The following is a 13514-nucleotide window of genomic DNA, read 5'->3' as shown; positions in this document are numbered from 1 at the left end:
TTGAACACATCATTACCACCAAGTTTATGGTATCTGTTTTAGTTTAAATTTTGCACTAATGTTAATCTTCTCATCTATACTTCATGTAACAGATTGCACTGAACTGATAAAATACCACTCCTATCTAAACAATTTTAAATAAAATCAATCTCTAAAAAACTAATAAAAAACTCAAAACTGAGTAAGATAGTAAACATAGCAAAATGCTATACTCACACTCAATTTTTATAAGATTAAAACAGTAATTTTCAAAGAAAAATTAGTTCTACCTAAGCCTAAAGAATCTAGAAAATATCTACTTCATTGTTCTCCACCTGTCCAATATATATATATATTTTTTTGCGGTACGCGGGCCTCTCACTGCTGTGGTCTCGCCCGTTGCGGAGCACAGGCTCCGGACACTCAGGCTCAGCAGCCATGGCTCACGGGCCCAGCCGCTCTGCGGCATGTGGGATCTTCCCGGACCGGGGCACGAACCCGTGTCCCCTGCATCGGCAGGTGGACTCTCAACCACTGCGCCACCAGGGAAGCCCCACCTATCCAATCTTAATTGACATTTTGACCATACTAGAGTTTGCTTATATATATCTAATTAGCTCAGTTGGGTGAATGGTTCTAATGAAGCATTAACAATAACAAAAATAGTATTAATAATCAAGTCTGAATCCGAAAGAAGTCAGTTAGCTCTGCAATATTTAAAAAGGCTGTCCTAAAACCTTCCTGATCACCCAGGCTAAGCCAGATCTCTGTTATTAGTCACAGAGCATCTTTGTCTCCTTCACAGCATCTGGCACAGTTTAAAGTTTCTTTTTAAATCTCTCCCACTAAACTGTAACCTATAAAACACCGTGCTTGCTTTGTTTACAACGACTTCTCAGTGCCTAACAAAGAGCCTGACACAAGGTAAGCATCACATTTGAATGAACTAATGTTTTGAAGCTACAACTTGAACTGTACCTAGAACTGCCACAATTCTTATAGCCATTTTTTTTTTGAAAGAAAAGTGGACAAAGGAAAAAAATATATATATACCGTCTGGCTGTAGAAAAAGAGGCATTTTTCTAAAGGTATGGTGAGAATGCAAAATGGTACAATTCTTAGTGAAAGACAATATTTTTGCTTATCACTATATTCTAATATTTTCTCCAATGAACAGCATATATGTGAATTTGATTTTTTGTGATAAAACATTAAAACTACTTTTAAATAATTTTTAAAAATTAATTTATTTCTGCTATTTCATAAACAGCAGGAGCCAAAAACACTTTCCTCATTTTGCAATTTAAAAGCAATGCAAAATACAATTACAGATTACTTTTAACTAGTAATATATATCCCTTCTTAATTGATTTCAGGCGTAAACATTAGTCTATACTTATTTGTCTAACAGTAGTTTTTCAATCCGTTAAAGAGTTCATTAAACATTTAATCACAATTAAGTTTGCAACTGCACTACCATTTTCAAAAGTTCGCCATGGAGTGCAGTTCAGAGCAAAAAAACCAACATACCAGTTTTCTGCAGTTTAAAGTTTCAAACAAATTCAAAGTATTTACTTTAATAATTTAAAATTGTAAAATATATTGTAATAATATTTATTATAAAAATAGTTCTAAAATTATTTTAATAACCAATATTAAAACATGTATTCACAAATATAAGTACCAGAGTACAATGAAATACTCTGATCATTCTTTTCTATCAATATGACAATATAATCACAATACTTGAGAGTTGAAAGTGATCACAGCTGTTACCTAGTCCCGTCTCTTACTTGGTAACCTTATAATACCCTCTCTTACATGGTAACTTTATAATACCCTTTTAAAGACAGTTGCCAGCAAACATGAATCTAGATTGGGAGTATGGAAAGGAGAGGTCCTATTTTTCTTCTTTACAAAAATTATTACAGTTTAGAAATGCATAGATATTTGACAATCAAAATAATAGTTAACATTTACCAAGTGCCTAGCATATTCCAGGCACTATTCTAAGGACTTTATATTTACTTATTGTCTTACCTAATTAATCAACCTTATAAAGTGGGTATCATTATTATCCCCATTTTACAACTGAGAAAACCAAGGCACAATTTTGGTTATCAAAATGAAGGAGTATTACTGGCATCTAATGGGTATAGGCTGTGGATACTGCTAAACATTGTGTGCTAAACAATGAACACAACAGTCCCCCCCCCCAAAAATAACAATGTCACAATGTCAACACTGCTGAGGCTGAGAAACAATGCTATATACCCAGCACCTAATACAGTAGTAAGCATGACATATAGTAGGTGTTCAATAAATATCTGATAAATAAATGAATATATATGACTTTCCCTGAGATATAATTATCTGGTATAGTGGAAAGAGCAGGGAGTTAGATTTTACCCCATCATTACCAGAAGCAAAAACTTAATATATATAATCTAAAACAAGAAATTCCCATCTAGACTGCATCCAAGTTTTGATACACTGTATTTTAATAATTCCATCCAAAATATTTTATGGCTTTTACCCTATTTCTTCTTTTGCTATTTAGAGAATATTGCTTAATTTGCCAATCTATGACAATTTAAAATTTTTATATTTTGGTTACTGATTTCTAGCTTAATTGTACTGTGGTGAAAAAAACACTCTTAAATAGTTAAAACCTATAAAATTCGTTGCAACTTGCTCTATAATCACATATAAATTTAGTAAATGCTCCATACGTGCTTGAAAAGAATGTGTATTCTGTACTGTAGTGTTATATGTATGTTTGTATGTGTGGATATGCATACATACACACACACACTATCTCCACATCCATGAGATTAAGTTTGCTGATTTTGTTGTTCAAATCTTCTACATCCATATTGGTTTGCTTCTGCATGCTTATTCTTTAAATTACTGATAGAGACTGTTAAAATCTCCCACTATGATTGCGGGTTATTCAGGTCCTCCTAAGTCTCCTTACTTTGCTTTCTATATTTTGAAACCGTGATATTACGTTCATACAAATTAAGAACTGAACACCTACTAATTGTTTTAGATTTCATCTTCCCGGTATATTGAAACTTTTCTTACAATATTTTTTGCCTTAAAGTTTGACATACTCTTTAACTATTATATTAGTGGTCATCCCATAGATTACAGCCTAAATTACTAATTTTTCACTATCTAATATTAATTAGCACTTTTATCATCTTTCTGGATAATGTAAGGATGTTAGAAACTATGGGCCTTTACCAAGACTTATATGCAATTGTTATTACATACTTTAATTACATGTATGTGTATTTAAAAACACTGTGAGACATTATTATTTTTCTAGACAGTCAACATTCATTTAGTTTTGCCCTCATATTTACCATTTTAATTGCAGCTCTGGGTAATTTCACAGGGGATGGATTCTAAGCTGGTAGGTATTTTCCCCTGCCATTTAGTTTCCACTGTTTCTGTTGAGAAATCAACTGTCAATCTTATCACTACATCATTGACTACTTGTTCTGATTGCTTTTAAGATTTTTCATCTTTAGTAAGATTTGTATTGATTCCACTAGGGGCCTGTAGGGATGCTTGAATCTGTGAATTAAAGTATTTCATCAGTCTTGGAGTTTTCAGCCATTCTCTCATTAAATAATACTTTTGCCCCCCTTCTCTCCTTTCATTTGGGGACTCAAATATACACACATTATAACTTCTAATTAAATCTTTTTTTTCTTTTTTGGCTGTGTTGGGTCTTCATTGCTGGGCATGGGCTTTCTCCAGTTGTGGCAAGCAGGGGCTACTCTTCGTTGTGGTGCGCAGGCTTCTCATTGAGGTGGCTTCTCTTGTTGCGGAGTGACATGTAGGCTCAGTAGCTGCAGCACGCGAGCCCTAGAGCAACCGGGCTTCAGTAATTGCGGCGCGTGAGCTCAGCAGTTGTGGCTCATGGGCTCTAGAGCGTAGGCTCAGTAGTTGTGGCGCATGGGCTTAGTTGCTCCGTGGCATGTGGGATCTTCCCGGACAGGGATTGAACCCATATCCCCTGCGTTGTGCCACCAGGGAAGTCCCAAGAACTTCTAATTATATTTTCTATTAAGCTTACCCCCTCCTTTATTTTCCATTTTTTTGTCCCTCTCTCTTTATTCTGGATATTTTCTTCTGACCTATCTTTCAATTCACTAATTCTCTCTTCTGTGGTCGCTAATTTGCTGTTAACTTCATCCACAAAGATCCTAATTAAGACCTTTAAATTACATTAATCTAAAAAATTAGATTACATTTTTCAATTTTAGAATATCCATTTTTATTTTTTATAGTTTGTACCACTACAAAACTCTTAATTAGCTCAAAATTCTCAACACAGCTATTTTAAATCTGATAACTACAAGATACAGAGTTCCTGTGGGTCTGTTTCTATTTTCTTGTTTTTTCTGCTATCTTGTCAGGTGCCTAATTATATTTTATATAGTGGATACTAAATTTGAAAAATGGTCTATAGACAGAATTTGACACAAAGAAAGCTGTATTTCTCCAGAAAAGATGTTTGTTTCTGCCAAATACTTGAGGACACTAGCAATACGAGATCTTACTAATGCAGTTGCAGGAATGATAATTTAAAGCTGAGCTACCATCCTATGAGAGCCTAGCCACTTCAGTTTTTCTGTATCCTAAGGTACAGCATTTTGGGGTCCCAAGTGAGAGGAGCTCACCCCTCTCCTGTGGTGGGTCTTGTACTCTGTCCCTGTCTCCTTATACCCAACAGGCTACCAAAAGCACCTCAATCTCTCAGCTGCTGCCTCTGGAATCAACACAACCCCCAGGGAAAAAAAGCAATCCCAAATTGGAGCTGCTCCTCCTTGGGCCTCTGTCAGCACTCAGATCCTAATCTAGTCATATCAGTTAGCATTCTAATACCCTCAATAAAATTTGTTTTGTTTTCACTCAGCTCTTTATTTATTTATAATTGAAGTATAGTTGATTTACAATATTGTGTTAGTTTCTGATCTACAGGAAAGTGTTTTAGTTATACATATATATACATATTTATTTTCATATTCTTTTCCATTGTGGTTTATTACAGGATATTGAATATAGTTCCCTGTGCTATACAGTAGGACCTTGTTTAACTATTTTATATATAGTAGTTTATGTCTGCTAATCCCAAACTCCTACTTTGTCCCTCCCCCACCTCCCTTACCCTTTGGTAACCATGCATTTGTTTTCTAAGTCTATGAGTCTGCCTCTGTTTTGTATATAAGTTCATTTGTATCATATTTTAGATTCCACATATAAGCAATATCATATGGTTATTTGTCTTTCTCTTTCTGACTTAGTTCACTTGGTATCATAATCTCTAGGTCCATCCAAGTTGCTACAAATGGCATTATTTCATTCTTTTTTATGGCTTAGTGGTATTTTATTGGGCATATATACCACATCTTTATCCATTCATCTGTAGATAGGCATTTATGTTGCTTCCATGTCTTGGCTATTGTAAATAGTGCTGCTGTGAACACTGGGGTGCATGTATCTTTCAAAATTAGTGTTTTCACCGGATATATGCCCAGGAGTCAGATTGCTGGATCATACGACAACTCTATTTTTAGTTTACTAAGTAAACTTCATACTGTTTTCCACAGTGGCTGCACCAATTTACACTCCCACCAACAGCATAGGAGAGTTCCCTTTTCTCCACATCCTCTCCAGGATTTGTTATTTGTAGACTTTTTAATGACTGGCCCAGGTTTTTTTTTTTTTTTTTTTTTTTGCTGTACGCGGGCCTCTCACTGTTGTGGCCTCTCCCGTTGCGGGGCACAGGCTCTGGACGCGCAGGCTCAGAGGCCATGGCTCACGGGCCCAGCCGCTCCGCGGCATGTGGGATCCTCCCAGACTGGGGCACGAACCCGTGTCCCCTGCATCAGCAGGTGGACTCTCAACCACTGCGCCACCAGGGAAGCCCTGGCCCAGCTTTTTAAATTGTTCTGAGCAGGACAGTCTGAATTACCTAGCTTGCTATTACCAGACAGAGAAGTCCCAAAAGATTTTTAAGTAGAGAACTGAGAAAGCAGTATCAGACTTTAAATTAAAAATCATGTTGGTAATAGAATGGGAAAGGCAAACTGGAAGAAGAAAGCAAGGCTGAAAACCAACAATGAAAACTGTATGAGGTTTTAATATACGAAAAGACACCTAGTATAAATGAATATTGTAATTTAGGTATTAGCTACTGATAAAAAGTTTGATGATTTAAAAATACTGACATAGGGCTTCCCTGGTGGCACAGTGGTTGAGAGTCTGTGGCGCAGTGGTTGAGAGTCCACCTGCCGATGCAGGGGACACGGGTTCGTGCCCCGGTCCGGGAGGATCCCGCGTGCCGCGGAGCGGCTGGGCCCGTGAGCCATGGCCGCTGGGCCTGCGTGTCCGGAGCCTGTGCTCCGCGACGGGGGAGGCCACAACAGTGAGAGGCCCGCGTACAGCAAAAAAACAAAAAAAAAACCAAAACTGACATAGACCTTCAAGATGGCAGAAGAGTAAGACGTGGTGATCACCTTCCTCCACACAAATACATCAGAAATACATCTACATGTGGAACAGCTCCTACAGAACACCTACGGAATGCTGGCAGAAGACCTCAGACCTCCCAAAGGAAAGAAACTAGCATGTACCTGGAAAGGGCAAAAAAAAGAAGAAAAAACAGAGACAACAGAATAGGGACAGGACCTGCACCTTGGGGAGGGAGCTGTGAAGGAGGAAAAGTTTCCACACACTAGGAAGCCCCTTCACTGGCAGAGATGGGGGGTGGCGGTGGGGAGAAGCTTCAGAGCCACGGAGGAGAGCACAGCAACAGGGGTGCAGAGGGCAAAACAAAGAGATTAACGCACAAAGGATCGGTGACAACCAGCACTCACCAGCCCAAGAGGCTTGTCTGCTCACCTACCGGGGCAGGAGGGGGCTGGGAGCTGAGGCTCCAGCTTCGGTTGGATCCCAGGGAGAGGACTGGGGTTGGCTGAGTGAACACAGCCTGAAGGGGGCTGGTGTGCCACAGCTAGCTGGGAGGGAGTCTGGGAAAAAGTCTGCACCTGCCTAAGAGGCAAGAGACCATTGTTTCGGGGTGCACAAGGAGAGGGGATTCAGAGCACCACCTAAATGACCTCCAGAGGTGGGTGCGAGCTGCAGCTATCAGCGTGGACACCAGAGATGGGCATGAAATGCTAAGGCTGCTGCTGCAGCCACCAAGAAGCCTGTGTGCAAGCACAGGTCCCTATCCACACATCCCATCCTGGGAGCCTGTGCAGCCCGCCACTGCCAGGGTCCCGTGATCCAGGGACAACTTCCCTGGGAGAACACACGGCGCGCCTCAGGCTGCTGCAACGTCATGCTGGCCTCTGCTGCCGCAGGCTCACCCCGCACTCCGTACCCCTCAGTCCCCCCAGCCTGAGTGAGCCAGAGCCCCTTAAATCAGCTGCTACTTTAACCCCGTTCGGTCTGAACGAAGAATAGACACCCTCAGGCGACCTACACGCAGAGGCAGGGCCAAATCCAAAGCTGAACCCCAAGAGCTGTGCGAACAAAGAAGAGAAAGGGAAATCTCTCCATGCAGCCTCAGGAGCAGCGAATTAGATCTCCACAATCAACCTGATGTGCACCCTGCATCTGTGGAATACTTGAATAGAAAATGAATCAACCCAAAATTGAGATGGTGGACTTTGGGAGCAATGATATATATATATTTTTCCTTTTTCTCTTTTTGTGACTGTGTATGTGTATGCTTCTTTGTGTGCTTCTGTCTGTATAGCTTTGCTCTTACCAATTGTCCTAGGGTTCTGTCTGTCCATTTTTGGGGGGTTTTCTTAGTATAGTTTTTAGCTCTTGTTATTATTGGTGGATTTGTCTTTTGGTTTGGTTGCTCTCTTCTTTCTTTCTTTTTATTTTTTTATTAAATTTTAATTTTTTTACTTTTAATAATTATTTTATATTTTTTATTCGAATAACTTTTTCTTTTCTCTTTCTTCCATTTTTTCTTTCTCTCTCTCCCTCCCTCCTTTTTCTTCTGAGTCATGTGGCTGATAGGGTATTGGTGCTCCGGCCAGGTGTCAGGCCTGTGCCTCTGAGGTGGGAGAGCTGAGTTCAGGACACTGGTCCACCAGACACCTCCCTGCTCCACGTAATATCAAATGGTGAAAGTTCTCCCAGAGATCTCCATCTCAACGTGAAGACCCAGCTCCACTCAACGACCAGCAAGCTACAGTGCTGGACACCCTATGCCAAACACCTAGCAACACAGGAACACAACTCCACCCATTAGAAGAGAGGCTGCCTAAAATCGTAACAAGTTCGCAGACACCCCAAAACACACCACCAGACGCAGTCCTGCCCACCAGAAAGACAAGATCCAGCCTCATCCACCTGAACACAGGCACCAGTCCCATCCAGCAGGAAGCCTACACAACCTATTGAACCAACCTTACCCACTGGGGGCAGACACCAAAAATAACGGGACCTAGGAACCTGCAGGTTGCAAAAAGGAGACCCCAAACACAGTAAGTTAAGCAAAATGAGAAGACGGAGAAACACACAGCAGATGAAGGAGCAAGGTAAAAACCCACCAGACCAAACAAATGAAGAGGAAATAGGCAGTTTACCTGAAAAAGAATTAAGCATAAGGATAGTAAAGATGATCCAAAATCTTGGAAATAGAATGGAGAAAATACAAGAAACGCTGAACAAGTATCTAGAAGAACTAAAGAGCAAACAATGATGAACCACACAATAAATGAAATTTAAAATTCTCAAGAAGGGATCAATAGCAGAATAACTGAGGCAGAAGAACGGAAAAGTGAACTGGAAGATAAAATAATGGAAATAACTACTGCAGAGCAGAATAAACAAAAAAGAATTGAGCACAGTCTCAGACACCTCTGGGACAACATCACACGTGCCAACATTTGAATTATAGGGGTCCCAGAAGAAGAAGAGAAAAAGAAAGGAACTGAGAAAATATTTGAAGAGATTATAGTGAAAACTTCCCTAACATAGGAAAGGAAAGAGTCAATCAGGTCCAGAAAGTGCAGAGAATCCTGTACAGGATAAATCCAAGGAGAAACATGCCAAGACACATAATAATCAAACTATCGGGGCTTCCCTGGTGGCGCAGTGGTTGAGAGTACGCCTGCTGATGCCGGGGACACGGGTTCATGCCATGGTCTGGTCCGGGAGGATCCCACATGCCGCGGAGCGGCTAGGCCTGTGAGCCATGGCCACTGGGCCTGTGCGTCTGGAGCCTGTGCTCCGCAATGGGAGGGGCCACGGCAGTGAGAGGCCCGCGTACCGCAAAAAAAAAAAAAATCAAACTATCAAAAATTAAATACAAAGAACAAATATTAAAAGCAACAAAGGAAAAACAACAAATAACATACAAGGGAATCCCCATAAGGTTAACAGCTGATCTTTCAGCAGAAACTCTGCAAGCCAGAAGGGAGTGGCAGGACATATTTAAAGTGATAAAAGGGAAAAACCTACAACCAAGATTACTCTACCCAGCAAGGATCTCATTCAGATTCGATGGACAAATTAAAACCTTTACAGACAAGCAAAAGCTAAGAGAATTCAACACCACCAAACCAGCTTTACAACAAATGCTAAAGCAACTTCTCTCGGCAGGAAACACAAGAGAAGGAAAACACCTACAATAACAAACCCAAAACAATTAAGAAAATGGTAATAGGAACATACATATCGATAACTACCTTAAATGTAAGTGGATTAAATGCTCCAGCCAAAAGACATAGACTGGCTAAACAGATACAAAAACAAGACCCAAATATATGCTGTCTACAAGAGGCCCACTTCAGACCTAGGGACACATACAGACTGAAAGTGAGGGGATAGAAAAGATACTCCATGCAAATGGAAATCAAAAGAAAGCTGGAGTAGCAATTCTCATATCAGACAAAATAGACTTTAAAACAAAGACTATGACAAGAGACAAAGAAGGACACTACATAATGATCAAGGGATCAATGCAAGAAGAAGATATAACAATTGTAAATATTTATGCACCCAACATGGGAGCACCTCAATACATAAGGCAAATGCTAACAGACATAAAAGGGGAAATTGACAGTAACACAATCATAGTAGGGGACTTTACCATCCAACTTTCACCAATGGACAGATCATCCAAAATGAAAATAAATAAGGAAACACAAGCTTTAAATGATACATTAAACAAGATGGACTTAATTGATATTTATAGGACATTCGATCCAAAAACAGCACAATACACTTTCTTCTCAAGTGCTCATGGACATTCTTCAGGATAGATCATATGTTGGGTCACAAATCAAGCCTTGGTAAATTTAAGAAAATTGAAATTGTATCAAGTCTCTTTTCTGGCCACAATGCTATGAGACTAGATGTCAATTACAGGAAAAAAAAAATCTGTGAAAAATACAAACACATGGAGGCTAAATAATACAGTACTTAATAACCAAGAGGTCACTGAAGAAATCAAAGCAGAAATCATAAAATACCTAGAAACAAATGACAATGAAAACACGATGACCCAAAACCTATGGGATGCAGCAAAAGCAGTTCTAAGAGGGAAGTTTATAGCAATACAATTCTACGTCAAGAAACAAGAAAAATCTCACATAAACAACCTAACCTTACACCTAAAGCAATTAGAGAAAGAAGAACAAAAAAAACACCCAAAGTTAGCAGAAGGAAAGAAATTATAAAGATCAGATCAGAAATACATGAAAAAGAAATGAAGGAAACGATAGCAAAGATCAATAAAACTAAAAGCTGGTTCTTTGAGAAGATAAACAAAATTGATAAACCTTTAGCCAGACTCATCAAGAAAAAAAGGGAGAAGACTCAAATCAATAGAGTTAGAAATGAAAAAGGAGAAGTAACAACTGACACTGCAGAAACACAAAGGATCATAAGAGATTACTACAAGCAACTCTATGCCTATAAAATGGACAACCTGGAAGAAATGGACAAATTCTTAGAAAGGTGTAATCTTCCAAGACTGAACCAGGAAGGAATAGAAAACATAAACAGACCAATCACAAGCACTGAAATTGAGAATGAGATTAAAAATCTTCCAACACCCCGGTCCGGAAGGATCCCACATGCCGCAGAGCGGCTGGGCCCGTGATCCATGGCCGCTGAGCCTGTGCGCCGCAACGGGAGAGGCCACAGCAGTGAGAGGCCCACGTACCGCAAAAAAAAAAAAAAAAAAAAAATCTTCCAACAAACAAAAGCCCAGAACCAGATGGCTTCACAGGTGACAAACATTTAGAGAAGAGCTAACACCTATCCTTCTCAAATTCTTCCAAAATATAGCAGAGGGTGGAACACTCCCAAACTCATTCTACGAGGCCACCATCACCTTGATACCAAAACCAGGCAAGGATGTCACAAAGAAAGAAAACTACAGGCCAATATCACTGATGAATATAGATGCAAAAATCCTCAACAAAATACTAGGAAACAGAATCCAACAGCACATTAAAAGGATCATACACCATGATCAAGTGGGGTTTATCCTAGGAATGCAAGGATTCCTCAATATATGCAATTCAATCAATGTAATACACCATATTAACAAATTGAAGGATAAAAACCATATGACCATCTCAATAGATGCAGAAAAAACTTCTGACAAAATTCAACACCCATTTACGATAAAAACCCTCCAGAAAGTAGGCATAGAGGGAACTTACCTCAACATAATAAAGGCCATATATGATAAACCCACAGCCAACATCATTCTCAATGGTGAAAAACTGAAATCATTTTCACTAAGATCAGGAACAAGACAAGGTTACCCACTCTCACCACGGTTATTCAACACAGTTTTGGAAATTTTAGCCACAGCAATCAGAGAAGAAAAAGAAATAAAAGGAATCCAAATCGGAAAAGAAGATGTAAAGCTGTCACTGTCTGCAGATGACATGACACTATACATAAAGAATCCTAAAGACTCTACTGGAAAACTCTAGAGCTAATCAATGAATTTGTTAAAGGAGCAGGATACAAAATGAATGCACAGAAATCTCTTGCATTCCTATACACTAATGATGAAAAATCTGAAAGAGAAATGAAGGAAACATTCCCATTTACCACTGCAACAAAAAGAATAAAATACCTAGGAATAAACCTACCTAAGGAGATAAAAGACCTGTATGCAGAAAACTATAAGACACTCGTGAAAGAAATTAAAGATGATACAGACAGATGGAGAGATATACCATGTTCTTGGATTGGAAGAATCCACATTGTGAAAATGACTACAGTACCCAAAGCAATATACAGATTCAATGCCATTCCTATCAAACTACCAATGGCATTTTTCACAGAACTAGAAAAAAAAGTTTCACAGTTTGTATGGCAACACAAAAGACCCCGAATGGCCAAAGCAATCTTGAGGAAGAAAAACAGAGCTGGAGGAATCAGGCTCCCGGACTTCAGAGTATACTACAAAGCTACAGTAATCAAGACAGTATGTTACTGGCACAAAAACACAAATATAGATCAATGGAACAGGATAGAAACCCCAGAGATAAGCCCAACACACACATGGTCACCTTATTTTTGATAAAGGAGGCAAGAATATACAATGGAGAAAAGACAGTCTCTTCAATAAGTGGTGCTGGGAAAACTGGAGCAGCTACATGTAAAAGAATGAAATTAGAACACTCCCTAACACCATACACAAAAATAAACTCAAAATGGATTAAAGACCTAAATGTAAGGCCAGACACTATAAAACTCTTAGAGCAAAACATAGGCAGAACACTCTATGACGTAAATCACAAGATCCTTTTTGACCCACCTCCTAGAGAAATGGAAATAAAACCAAAAATAAACAAATGGGACCTAATGAAACTTAAAAGTTTTTGTACAGCAAAGGAAACCATAAACAAGACCAAAAGACAACCCTCAGAATGGGAGAAAATATCTGCAAATGAAGCAACTGACAAAGGATTAATCTCCAAAATCTACAAGCAGTTCATGCAACTCAATATCAAAAAAACAAACAACCCAATCCAAAAATGGGCAGTAGACCTAAATAGACATTTCTCCAAAGAAGATATACAGATTGCCAACAAACACATGAAAGGATGCTCAACATCACTAATCATTAGAGAAATGCAAAGCAAAACCACAATGAGGAAACCTCACACCAGTTAAAATGGCATCATTAAAAAATCCAGACCACAATGAGGTATCACCTCACACCTGTCAGAATGGCCATCATCAGACAATCCAGAAACAATAAATGCCGGAGAGAGTGTGGAGAAAAGGCAACCCTCTTGCACTGTTGGTGGGAATGTAAATTGATACAGTCACGATGGAGAACAGTATGGAGGTTCCTTAAAAAACTAAAAATAGAACTACCATAATACCCAGCAATCCCAGTATTGGGCATATACCCTGAGAAAACCATAATTCATAAAGAGTCATGTACCACAATGTTCACTGCAGCTCTATTTACAATAGCCAGGACATGGAAGCAACCTAAGTGTCCATCGACA

The 13514-nt window shown here is 39.2% G+C and overlaps 1 protein-coding gene across 7 annotated transcripts in view; it reads right to left on the bottom strand.

Annotated features, from left to right (window-relative positions):
* Positions 1-13514, bottom strand: part of OXR1 (oxidation resistance 1) — a 457011-nt gene that overhangs the window by 80368 nt on the left and 363129 nt on the right. The gene's annotated exons all lie outside the window — the stretch shown is intronic.

The sequence above is a fragment of the Mesoplodon densirostris genome, chromosome 13 (genome assembly GCF_025265405.1).
Source record: "Mesoplodon densirostris isolate mMesDen1 chromosome 13, mMesDen1 primary haplotype, whole genome shotgun sequence".
NCBI classification, from domain to species: Eukaryota; Metazoa; Chordata; class Mammalia; order Artiodactyla; family Ziphiidae; genus Mesoplodon; species Mesoplodon densirostris.
The sequence above is the reverse complement of the archived record's forward strand: the minus strand, read 5'-3'. Positions and strand labels throughout refer to the sequence as shown.